At 44.2% G+C, this 15,347-nt stretch overlaps 1 protein-coding gene across 2 annotated transcripts in view; it reads left to right on the top strand.

The window, feature by feature from the left end:
* The first annotated feature begins 14,797 nt into the window (after nucleotides 1–14,797).
* EFNA2 (ephrin A2) overlaps nucleotides 14,798–15,347 on the top strand; it is a 204,692-nt gene continuing 204,142 nt past the window's right edge. The window contains exon 1 of one of the 2 annotated variants that reach the window (XM_067473447.1): nucleotides 14,798–14,870. The gene's annotated coding sequence lies outside the window, so the exon portion shown is untranslated. Of the gene's footprint in view, nucleotides 15,004–15,347 lie in introns of both variants that reach the window. The other variant, XM_067473446.1, reaches the window with a different exon arrangement.

The following is a 15,347-nucleotide window of genomic DNA, read 5'->3' as shown; positions in this document are numbered from 1 at the left end:
CAAGAAGGTCCTCCATCGTGCATGTGGTAGGGCTCAGGTTGCATTGCAGCAGGTGGTCAGTGGTTTGTTCTTCTCCACACTAGCTTGTCGTGGATTCCACTTTGTAGCCCCATTTCTTAAGATTGGGTTTGAGCCTGCCACTTTTGAACTCTCACTTGCTGAGGTGTTCCAGCGAGTGTCTCTGTAGATCTAAGAACTTCCCGGTGGATGTCAGGTGGTGCAATACCGGCTAAGCAGTGTAATTTCTCCAGTGGTGTAGGGCGCAGACACCCTGTGATAATGCGGCATGTCTCATTAAGAGCCCCATCCACTGTTTTAGTGTGGTGAGATGTGTTCCACACTGGGCATGCGTACTCAGCAGCAGAGTAGCATAGCACAAGGGCAGATGTCTTCACTGTGTCTGGTTGTGATCCCCAGGTTGTGCCAGTCAGCTTTCGTATGATATTGTTTCTAGCACCCACTTTTTCTTTGATTTTCAGGCAGTGCTTCTTGTAGGTCAGAGAACGGTCCAGAGTGACTCCCAGGTATTTGGGTGCGCTGCAATGCTCCAGTGGGATTCCTTCCCAGGTGATCCTCAGAGCTCGGAATGCTTGTCTGTTCTTAAGGTGAAAGGCACATGTCTGTGTTTTAGATGGATTAGGGATCAGTTGGTTTTCCTTGTAATAGGCAGTAAGAGCACCTAGAGCTTTGGAGAGCTTCTGTTCAACCATCTCAAAGCTCCCTGCTTGAGCAGTCATGGCATGATCGTCAGCATAGATGAAACTCTCTGTCCCTTCTGGCAGTGGCTGGTCATTTGTGTAGATGTTGAACATGGATGGAGCAAGCACGCTCCCCTGAGGCAGGCCGTTCTTCTGTTTCCGCCATCTGCTTCTCTGGCCCTGGAACTCAACAAAAAAGCTCCTGTTTTGTAGCAGGTTTCCTATGAGGCGGGTGAGATGGTAGTCCTTTGTGATATTATCCATTTTTCTCAGGAGGAGGTGGTGGTTCACAGTATCATAAGCCGCTGACAGGTCTATGAAGACAGCTCCTGTGATCTGCTGCCTTTCAAAACCATCTTCTATGTGCTGAGTCAGGTTCAGCACTTGCGATGTGCAGCTTTTGCCTTTCCTGAAGCCAGCTTGCTGTGGAAGCAGACATGGGTCTATTTTTTCCATAATTCTATGCAGAATAAGTCTCTCCAGAACTTTGTAGAGGTGGCACAACAGGGAGATTGGTCTGTAGCTTTTTGGATCATTACGGTCTTTGCCTGGCTTCAAGATGGCAATGACTCTTGCTTTCCTCCAGATTTTGGGGATCTGACAGGATGCAGTGCAGTTGTTCATCAGCTCCAGTAGCAAGCACTTTGCTTTGTGGCTTGATGAATCTGGACCAAACAAAGCACATATATCATCAAATAATCGAGGAGTTTCAGATAAGAAACCCAACATTTTCAGGTCCAGAGCAGAAAATAATGGAACAAATCTGATTGGCTGTGGCTGGGTGAAGGATTGGCTGCTGCTGACCCAAAGGTTGGCAGTTTGAAGCCGCGGGTTGGGGTGAGCTCCCGCTGTTAGCCCTAGCCCCTGCCAACTTAGCAGTTCGAAACCATGCAAATGTGAGTAGATGAATAGGTACTGCTTTGGTGAAAAGATAATAAAGGTGCCCATGCAGCCATGCTGGCAACATGCCTGGGAGGTGTCTACAGACAATAGGCTTCTTGGCTTGGAAATGGAATAAGAGCAGAGCACCGCCTCCAGAAAGCCAGAGATGAAAGGAAAAGCCTTTACCTTTGTTCTGTGTATTTGCTTGTCACTGTTATTCAATTGTATTAAAGGCATTGAACGTTGGCCTATCTGTGTATGTTGTAATCCGCTCGGAGTTCCCTCGGGGAGATAGAGTAGAATATAAACAAAGTGGTGTTATTAGTATTATTATTAAAAGAAGAAGAGAAAGGAAGGGAGGGAGGGAGGGAGGGAGGAAGGGAGGAAGGGAGGAAGAGAAAGGAATGGGGAAAAGGTATGAAGGAAAGAAATAAAAAGAAGGGAAGAGAAATGAAGGGATGAAAGAAGGGACAAAAGAAAGAGGGAACAATGAAAAAGAAAGGAAGAAAGAGAACAGAAAGCAAGCAAGTAAGCATATGATGGAAAGCAAGAGAAGAAGAAAAGAAAAAAGAAAGAAGGCATATAATGTCCCCTGACATGAAGCCTAGTCCTTTCCGACTCTGAGGGGTGGTGCTCATCTCCATTTCTAAGCCGAAGAGTCAGCGTTGTCCATAGACACCTCCAAGGTCATGTGGCCACCATGGCTGCATGGAGTGTCGTTACCTTTCCACAGAAGCGGTACCTATTGATCTACTCACATTTGCATGTTTTTGACCTACTAGGTTGGCAGAATCATAGAATAGAATCATAGAATCAAAGAGTTGGAAGAGACCTCATGGGCCATCCAGTCCAACCCCCTGCCAAGAAGCAGGAATATTGCATTTAAATCACCCCTAACAGATGGCCATCCAGCCTCTGTTTAAAAGCTTCCAAAGAAGGAGCCTGCACCACACTCCAGGGCAGAGAGTTCCACTGCTGAACAGCTCTCGCAGTCAGGAAGTTCTTCTTCATGTTCAGATGGAATCTCCTTTCTTATAGTTTGAAGCCATTGCTTCGCGTCCTAGTCTCCATGGAAGCAGAAAACAAGCTTGCTCCCTCCTCCCTGTGGCTTCCTCTCACATATTTATACATGGCTATCATATCTCCTCTCAGCCTTCTCTTCTTCATGCTAAACATGCCCAGCTCCTTAAGCCGCTCCTCATAGGGCTTGTTCTCCAGATCCTTGATCATTTTAGTCGCTCTCCTCTGGACACATTCCAGCTTGTCAATATCTCTCTTGAATTGTGGCGCCCAGAATGGTTCAGCTCTCACATCCATAGGTTACTATGGGGAATACCATTGCTTTAACTATGCAGACCTTTGTTGCCTGTGTGATGTCTCTACTCTTCACTATTTTATCCAGATTGGTCATTGTTCTCCTTCCAAGAAGTAAATGTCTTCTGATTTCCTGGCTGCAGTTTGCATCTGAAGTCATCTTCACGCCTAGAAATGCTAAATCTGTCACTGCCTCCACATTTTCTCCCTCTATTTGCCAGCTATTGATCAGTCTGGTTGCCATAATAAAGTATATTATATTATTAAGGAAAGAAAGTAAGAAAGGAGAGAGGGAGAAGGTGTAAGAGGGAAACGGAGGAAGGAAAGATTGAAATAGGCCTTCCCTTTGAGGTTGTGAAATATGTTGCGCCCTTCTATTTCAGATTTCCCAACTTTTCCGGCCAAACCAAGATTTTCAAGGAAAGGAAGGGAAAGGAGGCGGATTTATTCCTCCCACAATTGCTTTATAAAAGTATAGCAACTCTTGTCTTTTTTTTTCTCTCCAGCCTTGCGTCCCCCCCCCCCCCCCCAATCTTGCCTAGACTCTCCTGGGCATTTGATGCGTCAGGTTGTGCTGAGGAGGCAAAAAACTTGACTCGATGTGTTTGGAGAGCGAGAGGAAGAAAAAGAGAGAGTGTGTCTAGTCATCTTCTCCCCGGCTTCCTTTCCATCGCAAGGTTTCAGGCAGAAAAGCCGCAAAGGGCTGCCCTGGATTCGAAATGGGTCAACGACTTCTTCCTTGCCCTTGTGGTGGAGCCTGACTTCCTCCTTTCCCTTCCCTTTCTTTCCCTTTCCTGTCTTTTCTCCCTCTTTCCATTCTTTCCTCCCTTCTCTTTCTTTTCCTTCCTCTCCTCCCCTTTTCCTCACTTCTTTCTTTCCTCCTCCTCACCTTCTTTTTCCTTTTTCTAACTCTTTTTTCAAAAGAGTTACCAATTGGGTAGATGCAGGGAATGACATAGATGGAGTGTATCTGGATTTCGACAAGGTCTCCGGGCCAATTCTCTCACACCAGAAGCGACTTGCAGTTTCTCAGGTCGCTTCTGACAAAAAAAAAAAAAAAAAGGACAAGAGGGATCCTTTCACCTCTGTAGGAGTCTACCATATACCATGCAGCTGTGAACAAGTCTACATAGGGACCACCAAACGCAACATTGCCCAGACACGAATCAAGAAACATGGAAGGCACTGCAGACGAATCCAACCAGAGAAGTCAGCCATAGCAAAGCACCTGATGAGCCAGCCTGGACACAGCATTTTATTGGAGAACACAGAAATGCTGGACCACACCAACAACCACAATGTCAGACGACACAGAGAAGCCACTGAAATCCACAAGAATGGGGACAATTTCAACATAAAGGAGGAAAACCTGAAAAAATGAACAAAATCTGGCTACCAGTAAAACTCTAAAATCAGGAAAGTAAATAAAGAGGAACACTTAAAAAAACAGGGGAATTCCAGACAGGAAACAATCAGTATCAGTACCGGTGGCGCAGTGGGTTAAAGCCCTGTGCCAGCAGGACTGAAGACCGACAAGTCGCAGGTTCGAATCCGGGGAGAGGCGGATGAGCTCCCTCTATCAGCTCCAGCTCCTCATGCGGGGACATGAGAGAAGCCTCCCACAAGGATGATAAAACATCAAAATCATCCGTGCGTCCCCTGTGCAACGTCCTTGCAGACGGCCAATTCTCTCACAACAGGACACTCCTGACATGACAAAAAAAAAAGCTAATACCTTCCAACAAAGGATTCCCGCAGGCTGGAAGCAGCCAAGCTTTGAAGTTGCAAGGCCATTCAATGCTAATCAAGGTGGCCAATTGTAACATTCACACTTGCCTTCAACAGGCAAGAGTTCTTTCTCCCACCCTGGACATTATTCCACAGGTATATAAACCCCACTTGCCTGGTCACCAACAGACCTTGGAAGTTGATGGTTGAGAGCAAAACTAGGGCAGAAGTGGGAGAAAGGGGCAGGATGCCAGCCATAGAAATGGACAAAATGTTAGGAAAGAATGCTTCCCAATCAGGGCCAGCTAACACCACTCTACAAAGGATTCCCCCAGGCAGGAAGCAACCAGGCTTTGAAGCTGCAAGGCCTTTCAGTGCTAATCAAGCAAACAAGAGTTCTTTCTCCCATCCTGGACATTATTCTACAGATATACAAACCTCACTTACGTAGTTTTCAACAGACCTTACAACCTGTGAAGATGCCTGCCGTAGATGTGGGTGAAATGTCAGCAGAGAATGCTTCTGGAACATGGCCAGACAGACTGGAAAATGCACAGCAACCCAGGATGTTAATGATTGAGAGCAAAACTAGGGCAGAAGTGGGAGAAAGGGGCAGGAGAGAGGGAGGGAGGGGAAGAAGAAGACAAGCACCCTATACTCTGCCTCCTTCCCACACACTCCCTATGTTCTCCTTCTCACCTGACGACACCGGTGATGATGATGATATTATCGTTTATCCACCCATCCATCCATGAGACACCCTGCAAAACAAAACACCGTCTTTAAGAAGAGAAGGGAGAAGAAAAGAGCTGGTTAAGTACATGACAGGGAACGGTGTTTTCCATTTGCGTTGCAAGGACGGCATTGGTTGCGTTGCAAGGTGACAATGCAGATCGCAAACACACTTGACACACACCAAAAAGAGAGAGAGAGGGGGGAGTAAAATCACAAAGCAGCCCCCCTCTTCTTTCCAACCTGACAAGGAACAATTAGGAATTGGCAGATCACAGGCAAGGCGCCGAGAGACGCCATCCTTGGCTGTGTGAGCTTCTTCTCAAAGGAAAGGTGGAGAGAAAAAATGGGGGGGGGGGGTGTTTAAGGGGCTGAACAGTCCTTTTTGGCTCAGCTTTGGGCCCTGAATGCAAAACCCTATTTGCAAGGCAGACAGCCCCCCCATTCTCCACCAAAAAGGCCATAGAGTCAATCAATCATCCCTGGTTTGAAAACATTCCGAAAATTTCCAAACACCTAGATTTTATGTATTTATTGAGTCAGAATACAGTTATAATATACAGAAAAATCACCAAGTTAAACTTGGCATGAAACTAAATTTCCTTTGACCAGAACCTGGCCACTTGGAGTGCCTTTAGTGTTGCTATAAGAAGATCCTCCGTTGTGTCCAATTCTGGGCACCACAATTCAAGAGAGATATTGACAAGCTGGAATGCGTCCAGAGGAGGGCGACTCAAATGATCAAGGGACTGGAGAACAAACCCTATGAGGAGCGGCTTAAGGAGCTGGGCATGTTTAGCCTGAAGAAGAGAAGGATGAGAGGAGATATGATAGCCATGTATAAATATGTGAGAGGAAGCCACAGGGAGGAGGGAGCAAGCTTGTTTTCTGCTTCCCTGGAAACTAGGACGCAATGGAACAATGGCTTCAAACTACAAGAAAGGAGATTTCATCTGAACATTAGGAAGAACTTCCTGACTGTGAGAGCCGTTCAGCAGTGGAACTCTCTGCCTTGGAATGTGGTGGCGGCTCCTTCTTTGGAAGCTTTTAAACAGAGGCTGGATGGCCATCTGTCAGGGGTGATTTAAATGCAATATTCCTGCTTCTTGGCAGGGGGTTGGACTGGATGGCCCATGAGGTCTCTCCCAACTGTATGATTCTATGATTATGTGGCAGGCAGAGTCGGTCCTAGGTAATTTTCAACAGTAAGCAAACAGTATTTTAGTGCCCCCCCCCCCCCCAGCCAATCATTGATATATATTTTCTGTTCGTCCTGGGAGTTCTGTGTGCCATATTTGGTTCAATTCCATCACTGGTGGGGTTCAGAATGCTCTTTGATTTTAGGTGAACTATATATACATCCCAGTAACTACAACTTGCATATGTCAAGGTCTATTTTCCCCCAAGAGTGCCTCAAGAGCGTTCCTAGGCAAAATCAACCATACTGCAAATGCTTTCTTTGTGTAATGGTTGAGCCGCCCCTGGTGGCAGGGCTCACACCGCATTGTAGTAGGTGGTCTGCAGCTTGCTCTTCTCCACACTCACATGTTGTGGACTCCACTTTGTGGCCCCATTTCTTCAGGTTGGCTTTGCATCTCGTGGTGCCAGAGCACAGTCTGTTCAGCGCTTTCCAAGTTGCCTAGTCTTCTGTGTGCCCAGAAGGGAGTTTCTCATCCGGTCTCAGCCACTGATTGAGGTTCCATGTTTTCGCCTGCTGCTTTTGGGCTCTCGCTTGCTGAGGTGATCCTGCAAGTATCTCTGTAGATCTTAGAAAGCTATTTCTTGATTTAAGGTGTTGGCTTGCTGGCTGATATCCAAACAGAGGATGGACCGGAGATGTCACTGCTTTGGTCCTTTCATTATTGGCTGCCTCTTCCCGGCAGATGTCCGGTGGTACAATACTGGCTAAAAAGTGTAATTTCTCCAGCGGTGTTGGGTGTAGATATCCCGTGATAATACAGCATGTCTCATTAAGAGCTACATCCACTGTTTTAACGTGGTGAGATGTCTTCCACACTGGGCATGCATACTCAGCAGCAGAGTAGCAAAGTGCAAGGGCAGATGTCTTCATTGTATCTGGTTGTGATCCCCAGGTTTTACCAGTCAGCTTTTCTTTGATATTATTTCTAGTGCCCACCTTTTGCTTGATAGTCAAGCAGTGTTTCTTGTAAGTCAGAGCACGGTCCAGGGTAACTCCCAGGTACTTTGGTGTGCTGTAATGTTCCAGTGGGATTCCTTCCTAGGTAATCCTCAGAGCTCGAGATGCTTTTATTTATTTATTTATTTATTTAATCAATTTTATATACCACTTGTCTGTTCTTAAGGTGAAAAACATGTCTGGGTTTTAGATGGATTAGGAATCAGCTGGTTTTCCCTGTCATAGGCAGCAAGAGCATCTAAAGCTTTGGAGAGCTTCTGTTCAACTATTACAAAGCCCCCTGCTTGGGTGGTGATGGCATGATCGTCAGCATAGATTAAACTCTCTGTCTCTTCTGGCAGTGGCTGATCATTTGTGTAGATGTTAAACACTGGTGAAGCAAGCATGCTTTTATCTACTACAGCATATATACTGGGTGTTGGAGAGGTCACTTGCCTACTTTCCCCCTTCTCCAGCTCTACCTACCTGAAGGCCTTCTGAGGGCCTTCTCAGTGGTGGCCCCTTGGCTGTGGAATGCCCTTCCTATAGATATCCCTATTGGCGTTTTGGAGGAAAGTGAAGACCTGGCTGTTCGAACAAGCATTCGATTAAGCAGTGTAATGAATATAGGAACACGGATTAACGGATGATGAGATTGGATTCTGATTTTACTGATGAGACGCTAATGATTGTTATATTGATGTTTAATTGTTGATGATGCTATTGTTTTAACTGTCCCATAATCGTTTTATGATGTTTTGAGTCGCCTGAGGGCTGAGAAAAGCGGTATATAAATGAAGTAAATAATAATAATAATAATAATAATAATAATAATAATAATATCTTACAATGGCTCCATGGCAATGATTTTGGCAACAGTGGACAGGTCTTCCTTCCTCTGTTTCTCTCATATACCTTCTCACTCTTTCTTTCATTTCTTCCCTTTCTTCTTCCCTTGCTTTCCCCGATATACTTTCTATCCTTCCTTTTTAAACTCTTCCTTCCCCTTCTTTCTCCCTTTCCTTTCTCTTGCCATCTTTCTTTTTCTTTCCTTCCTTCTTTCTCCCTTTCCTTTCTCTTGCCATTTCTCTTTCTTTCCTATTTTCTTTCTTCTCCTTCTTTCTTTTCCCTCTAAATAAAAGGGAGAGATAAACATATGAGAAACAAATAGATACATTTATCGTGTCATCAGCAACCAGACATTTGTATTACATTTTTAACAAAAACAAACAAACAAACAGGCAAAACACAGAATTTGCAAGCTTGGTAGTTGATTAAATGTCCTTTGACCAGTATCCGGCCACTTGGAGTGCCGCTGGTGTTGCCGCAAGGAGGTCCTCCATTGTGCATGTGGCCGGGCTCAGGTTGCATTGAAGCAGATGGTCTGTGGTTTGCTCTTCTCCGCACTCGCATGTCGTGGATTCAACTTTGTAGCCCCATTTCTGAAGGTTGGCTCTGCATCTCGTGGTGCCAGAGCGCAGTCTGTTCAGCGCCTTCCAAGTCACCCAGTTTTCTGTGTGCCCAGGGGGGAGTCCTTCATTTGGTATCAGCCATTGATTGAAGTTCTGGGTTTGAGCCTGCCACTTTTGGACTTTGGCTTGCTGGGGTGTTCCAGAGAGTGTCTCTGTAGATCTTAGAAAACTATTTTGTGATTTAAGTCATTGACGTGCTGGCTGATACCCAAACAAGGGATGAGCTGAAGATGTCGCTGCCTTGGTCCTTTCACTATCCTTCTAAATAAAAGGGAGGGATAAACATGTGAGAAACAAATAGATTAAAAAGGGTGCAGATACAGGTGCAAACTACCCAAAGTCACATAAAGTGGGATTATCTCTTTCCTCCATTTCCTTATGGTGCACATTGGTTTTTATTGCTGCTGCGTCGTTCTCTTGGCTCATATGTTCCATCAAGATCTCGATGAGAGACTATATACTGTGCTGTTTCCCATTATCCCGCATCCTAACCCCAGGCTGGCTGTGGCCGATGGAAACCGGGGTTCAACTGTATCTGAAAGGCTTACATTTACTACCCTTCTGTCCGCCTCGGGTTAGCACATCCAACTTTGACCCAGAGCATCCAGTGCTGGTCTGGTTTTCATATAGTTTAATTGTATTTGCTGCTGGCCCTGCCCTTGGCGCAAGAAGACGTTTGGGCACTGCCTTGGAGGGAGAGCATTTGCTTTGCTGGGAGGTGCTGCATGCGCATGCAGAAAAGGGCCAATGAATAATTGAGTAACCTGCAACCAGGGGATAAAAAAGAGCTGTATAAATGCATATGATTATTGCATAATTAGTGCCATAGGTTTTTTCAGTCTCCCAACTCTCTCGTACAATCCACATACTGACTAATGCCATACACACCCACACACAACACATATATACATATATATGTGTGTGTGTACACACACACACACATATATATATACATACACACACCCCGATATATACATGTGCATGTACATATATGTATTTATTTATGGTATATATCCCATAGGTTTTCTCACTCCCCCAACTGTCTCGTACAATCCACATACGGACACATGCCACAAATCTATATAAATAAAAATGTCATGTCCGTTTGTGGGATTAACAGAACTCAAAAACCACTGGACGAATTGACACCAAATTTAGACACGAGACACCTAACAACCCAATGTATGTCCTTCACTCAAAAAATTGATTTTGTCATTTGGGAGTTGTAGTTGCTGGGATTTATAGTACACCTACAATCAAAGAGCATTCTGAACTCCACCAATGATGGAATTGAACCAATCTTGGCACACAGAACTCCCATGACCAACAGAAAATACTAGAAGGGTTTGGTGGGCATTGACCTTGAGTTTGGGAGTTGTAGTTCACCTACATCCAGAGAGCACTGTGGACTCAAACAATGATAGATCTGTACCAAACTTGGTACGAATATTCCATATGCCCAAATATGAATACAGATGGAGTTTGGGGGAAATAGACCTTGACATTTGGGAGTTGTAGTTACTGGGATTTATAGTTCACCTACAATCAAAGAGTGTTCTGAACCCCCCAATGACAGAATAGGGGCAAACTTCCCACACAGAACCCCCATGACCAACAGAAAATACTTAAGGCCATCCAGTCCAACTCCCTTCACCAGGGCAAGAAAACGTAATAAAAGCCCTCCTGACAAACGGCCATCCAGCCATAGATATAGATAGATAGATATGATTCACACACAGGGAGATATAGTATCATAGATTTGAAATGGACCCCTAAAGAAGGACTATGATATGTTGCATGTTCCAGAGTAGGCAAACCAGACACTCTCCACATCAACACTGACAAAGAAACAGGAAGAAATACTGTTTACCCAAAAGCATAAAGAAATTACATATATTAGAAACCAGTACTTTCTAATTACTTTATTTTCCAGATCACTAGACTGGGCCACAGCAACGCGTGGCAGAGGATGGCTAGTCTATATAAATAAAAATGTCATGTCCGTTTGTGGGATTAACAAAACTCAAAAACCACTGGACAAATTGACACCAAATTTGGACACAACACACCTATCACGTCAACACGTGACCATCACTCATAAAAACACAGAGGAAGAGACTTTTAAGCCAACCCCCCCCCCCCCAAATACATTACAACTCATATGCAAAACCACATATATAAACACTCATATATACACAAATATATACACACATATATGCATACACAAAACATATACACAGAAAGGGAGAAGGAAGGAAGGAAGGAGAGAAGGAGGGAAAGAAGGAGGGAATGACAGAAGGAAGGAAAGAGAGAAAGGTAGAGAAGGAAGGAGATAAGGAAATAAAAAAGTTAAAGGAAGGAAAGAGAGAGGGAAGGAAGGAAGGAAGGAAGGAAGGAAGGAAGGAAGGAAGGAGAGAAGGAACGAAAGAGAGGAAGAGGGAGGGAAGAAATGAAAGAGACAAGGAAGGATGGAATCAAAGAACAAAGGAAGCAAGGAAAGAAACGGGAAGAGAAGGAAGAAGAAGGGAAAGAAAAAGAGGGAAGGAAGGAAAGATGAAGGGAAGGAAGGAGAGAAAGAAAAAAGAGAGAAAGAGGGGGGAAGGTTGGCTACAGCAACGCATGGTGGGTACAGCTAGTATATATCTATACACATAATAAACATGAAAATATATGTGTGTGTGTGGCTGGGGTGTTCACTTACACAGACAGGCTCCCACTTCCACAAACAGCTATAGCTCCCACTACTTAGACGGCACCAATGGCCCTCCCTCCAAAGACATTGCAGGTTATAGTGAGCAATGTAAACAAGTCCAAGAGCCCTGCTAATGTCCTCCACAAACACCACACTGCCCACCAGCCAAGTGAAGGCTTTCATACAGGTACAATTTCATCCTAGATTTTATACGTATTTCCTCCACCACAGTCATCTCAGTGTTTCTGACTCTATCCATTGGTGTGGAATTTGCATGATCCCGCCCACTGTCTCTCTCTTAACCCTTTCCTGTTCTTTTTTATAGCATACAGCAAACAGAGGAATTGATCAGTAACTGAACATACTAGAGAGGTTTAGAGAAAGTTCACCATGATTTATAGGAGTTGTAGATACTGGAATGTACAGTTCACCTGCAATCAATGAGCACTCTGAACTCCACCAACGATGGACCTGGTACTAACTTGGCACACAGAACTCCCATGACCAACACAAAATACTGGAGGCCTATGGAGGGATTTATAGGATTGTAGTTCACCTACACCCAGAGCGCACTATGAACCCAAACAAGGATGGATCTGGACCAAACTTGGTATGCATATCCAATATGCCCAAATATGAATACTGGTGGGGTTTGGGGGGAACTGACCTTCCTTTCTGGGAATTGTAGTTTACCCTACAGCCACAACCAGAGAAACAGTGACCTCCACCAATGATGGACCTGGACCAATCTTGGCACACAGAACCCCCATGATTAAGGATTTTGAGGAGAATTGTCCTGGATATTTTGTAGGTACTGTGATTTATAGTTCACCTGCAATCAATGAGCTCTCTGAACTCCAGCAGAGATGGAGTTGGAACAAACTTGGTACACAGAACCCCCATGACCAGCAAAACATACTGGAGGTCTTTGGGGAAAAGTCACCTTGATTTGGGAGAGTTGTAGTTCACCTACATCCAGAGAGCACTGTGAATCCAAGCACCGAGGGATCTGGACCAAACTAGGAACACATACCTGATATGCCAAAATTTGATTACTGGAGGGGTTTGAGGGGAACTGACCTTCCTTTCTGGGAATTGTAGTTTACCCTACAGCCACAACCAGAGAAACAGTGACCTCCACCAATGATGGACCTGGACCAATCTTGGCACACAGAACTCCTATGATTAACTCAGCCTACTGGAAGAGTTTGAGGGGATCCACTCATCATAGTGGGAGTTGTAGTTTACCCTACAGCCAGAGGGAGCACTGAACCCCACCAATGATGAATCTAGAGCAAACTTGCGCAACATAACAAACTTTATGTCCTGATGGAGTTTCAGGGGGTTACTCTGGCATGATGTGAGTTGTAGTTCATTCACAACCTTATGCATTTTGGACAATTAAAAAATTGGTGTTTTCAAATAACTTGGGCCATGCTGGGTACTAAAGCTAGTAGATATATAAATAATGTGATATCTATCTATCTATCTCTATTTATTTATATATTATATTTATTATATTATGTAATATTATATATATATATATATATATATATTATAAAACATATCAATATTGCATACTATAGAATCATAGAATCAAGCAGACAAGAGTTCTTTCTCGAATCCTGGACATTATTCCACAGATATACAAACCTCACTTGCGTAGTTTTCATAGAATCATAGAGTTGGAAGAGACCTCATGGGCCATCCAGTCCAACCCCCTGCCAAGTAGCAGGAAATTTACATTCAAATTTTTGGCTTTTTAAGCCTATTCCGCTGTGTTTTTCAATGTTTTTATGAGTGATGGTCATTTGTTGGTCAGATATGTGGATTGTGTCCAAATTTGGTGTCAATTCATCCAGTGGTTTTTGAGTTATGTTAATCCCACAAACGAACATTACATTTTTACTTATATAAATAATATAATATTACACAATATTATAATATATATATATATATATATATATAATTATATATATATCACATTATTTATATATATACTAGCTTGGGTTTATTTATTTTTTTGTTGTGTCAGGAGCAACTTGAGAAACTGCAAGTCGCTTCGGGTGTGAGAGAATTGGCCATCTGCAAGGACGTTGCCCAGGGGACGCCTGGATGATTTGATGTTTTTATCATCCTTGTGGAAGGCTTCTCTCATGTCCCCACATGAGGAGCTGGAGCTGACAGAGGGAGCTCATCCGCCTCTCCCCGGATTCGAACCTGCGACCTGTCGGTCTTCAGTCCTGCCGGATCAGGGGTTTAACCCACTGCGCCACCGGGGGCTCCACTAGCTTGGGTATAGATATAAGCCGCTCCTCATAGGGCTTGTTCTCCTGACCCTTGATATCTATATCTATAACTAGCTTGGGTATAGATGTAGATATCAAGGGTCTGGAGAACAAGCCCTATGAGGAGCGGCTTAAGGAGCTGGGCATGTTTAGCCTGAAGAAGAGAAGGCTGAGAGGAGATATGACAGCCATGTATAAATATGTGAGAGGAAGCCACAGGGAGGAGGGAGCAAGCTGGTTTTCTGCTTCTTTGGAGACTAGGACGTGGAACAATGGCTTCAAACTACAAGAAAGGAAACTCCATCTGAACATGAGGTAGAACTTCCTGACTGTGAGAGCCGTTCAGCAGTGGAACTCTCTGCCCCGGAGTGTGGTGGAGGTTACTTCTTTGGAAGCTTTTAAACAGAGACTGGATGGCCATCTGTCAGGGGTGATTTGAATGCAATATTCCTGCTTCTTGGCAGAATGGGGTTGGACTGGATGTCCCATGAGGTCTCTTCCAACTCTTTGATTCTATGATAGATGTATAATATAATATAATATTCTATATAGTGTATATATTATACATATTATATATTATATCCATATATATATTGCCAAGATATTTTTTGGAGATGAACATAAATTCCTTTTCCTTATATGTAGATATATCTATATCTATCTATTCTATGAGTAAGAGAGAGAAAAAAAGGCATGTTCTCCTGGGCTCCCACTCATTCACTCGCCTCTTTCCTCCCCTCTCCCCTTTCCCAATAGAGCTGAATTGAGGGACTACAGGAGGAAACCCCTCCCACCAGGAGGGAGGCGGGGCTAAACCTCGCCGGCCAACCAACCTTGCGTGGGCGGCGTGGGCGTGGCTTGTGTTGGCCACGCCCCTTTTCGCGAGGCGCGGGAGGGGAGAAGGCAAGAGCCAGCGGTTAGTTTAGGGTGAGTGATCAAATGGCAACAATGTCTCTCTTGCAACTGTAGCAGGGTTCTTTCCCCCCTTTTGCAGAAACCAATTGCATTTTCCCCAGTTTGCTGCACCAGGGAAAAAAAAGAGAAAAATATATATGTAAAGGTGGGAAGCATGTTTTTTTAATATATCTATATCTATATATATCTATCTATCTATGTCTCTATCTCAAAGTGCAAATGCATGCCCTAACAGGGGGGTGGAGAGGGCAATCTGTGAATGTGGATGGCTTTTGGGACAGCCCCCTCCCCTTTCCTCCCTTTTTTCCCTTTGCAATATTGCCTCTGTTTCTTCTCTGATCCCTCCTCTTTCTTCCCAGTTGCAAAAGAGAGCTTATTGCATGTTTCTTTTTTCTTTCTTTTTTTTTGTCAATGAGAGAAAAAAGGAGGAGGGGGAAAAAAAGTGGGTTTTCCTGCTTCTTTGCCTTGTCTTTGTCAAGAGTTAGAAAC

This window comes from Anolis sagrei, chromosome X (genome assembly GCF_037176765.1).
Source record: "Anolis sagrei isolate rAnoSag1 chromosome X, rAnoSag1.mat, whole genome shotgun sequence".
Lineage (NCBI taxonomy): Eukaryota > Metazoa > Chordata > Lepidosauria > Squamata > Dactyloidae > Anolis > Anolis sagrei.
The sequence above is the reverse complement of the archived record's forward strand: the minus strand, read 5'-3'. Positions and strand labels throughout refer to the sequence as shown.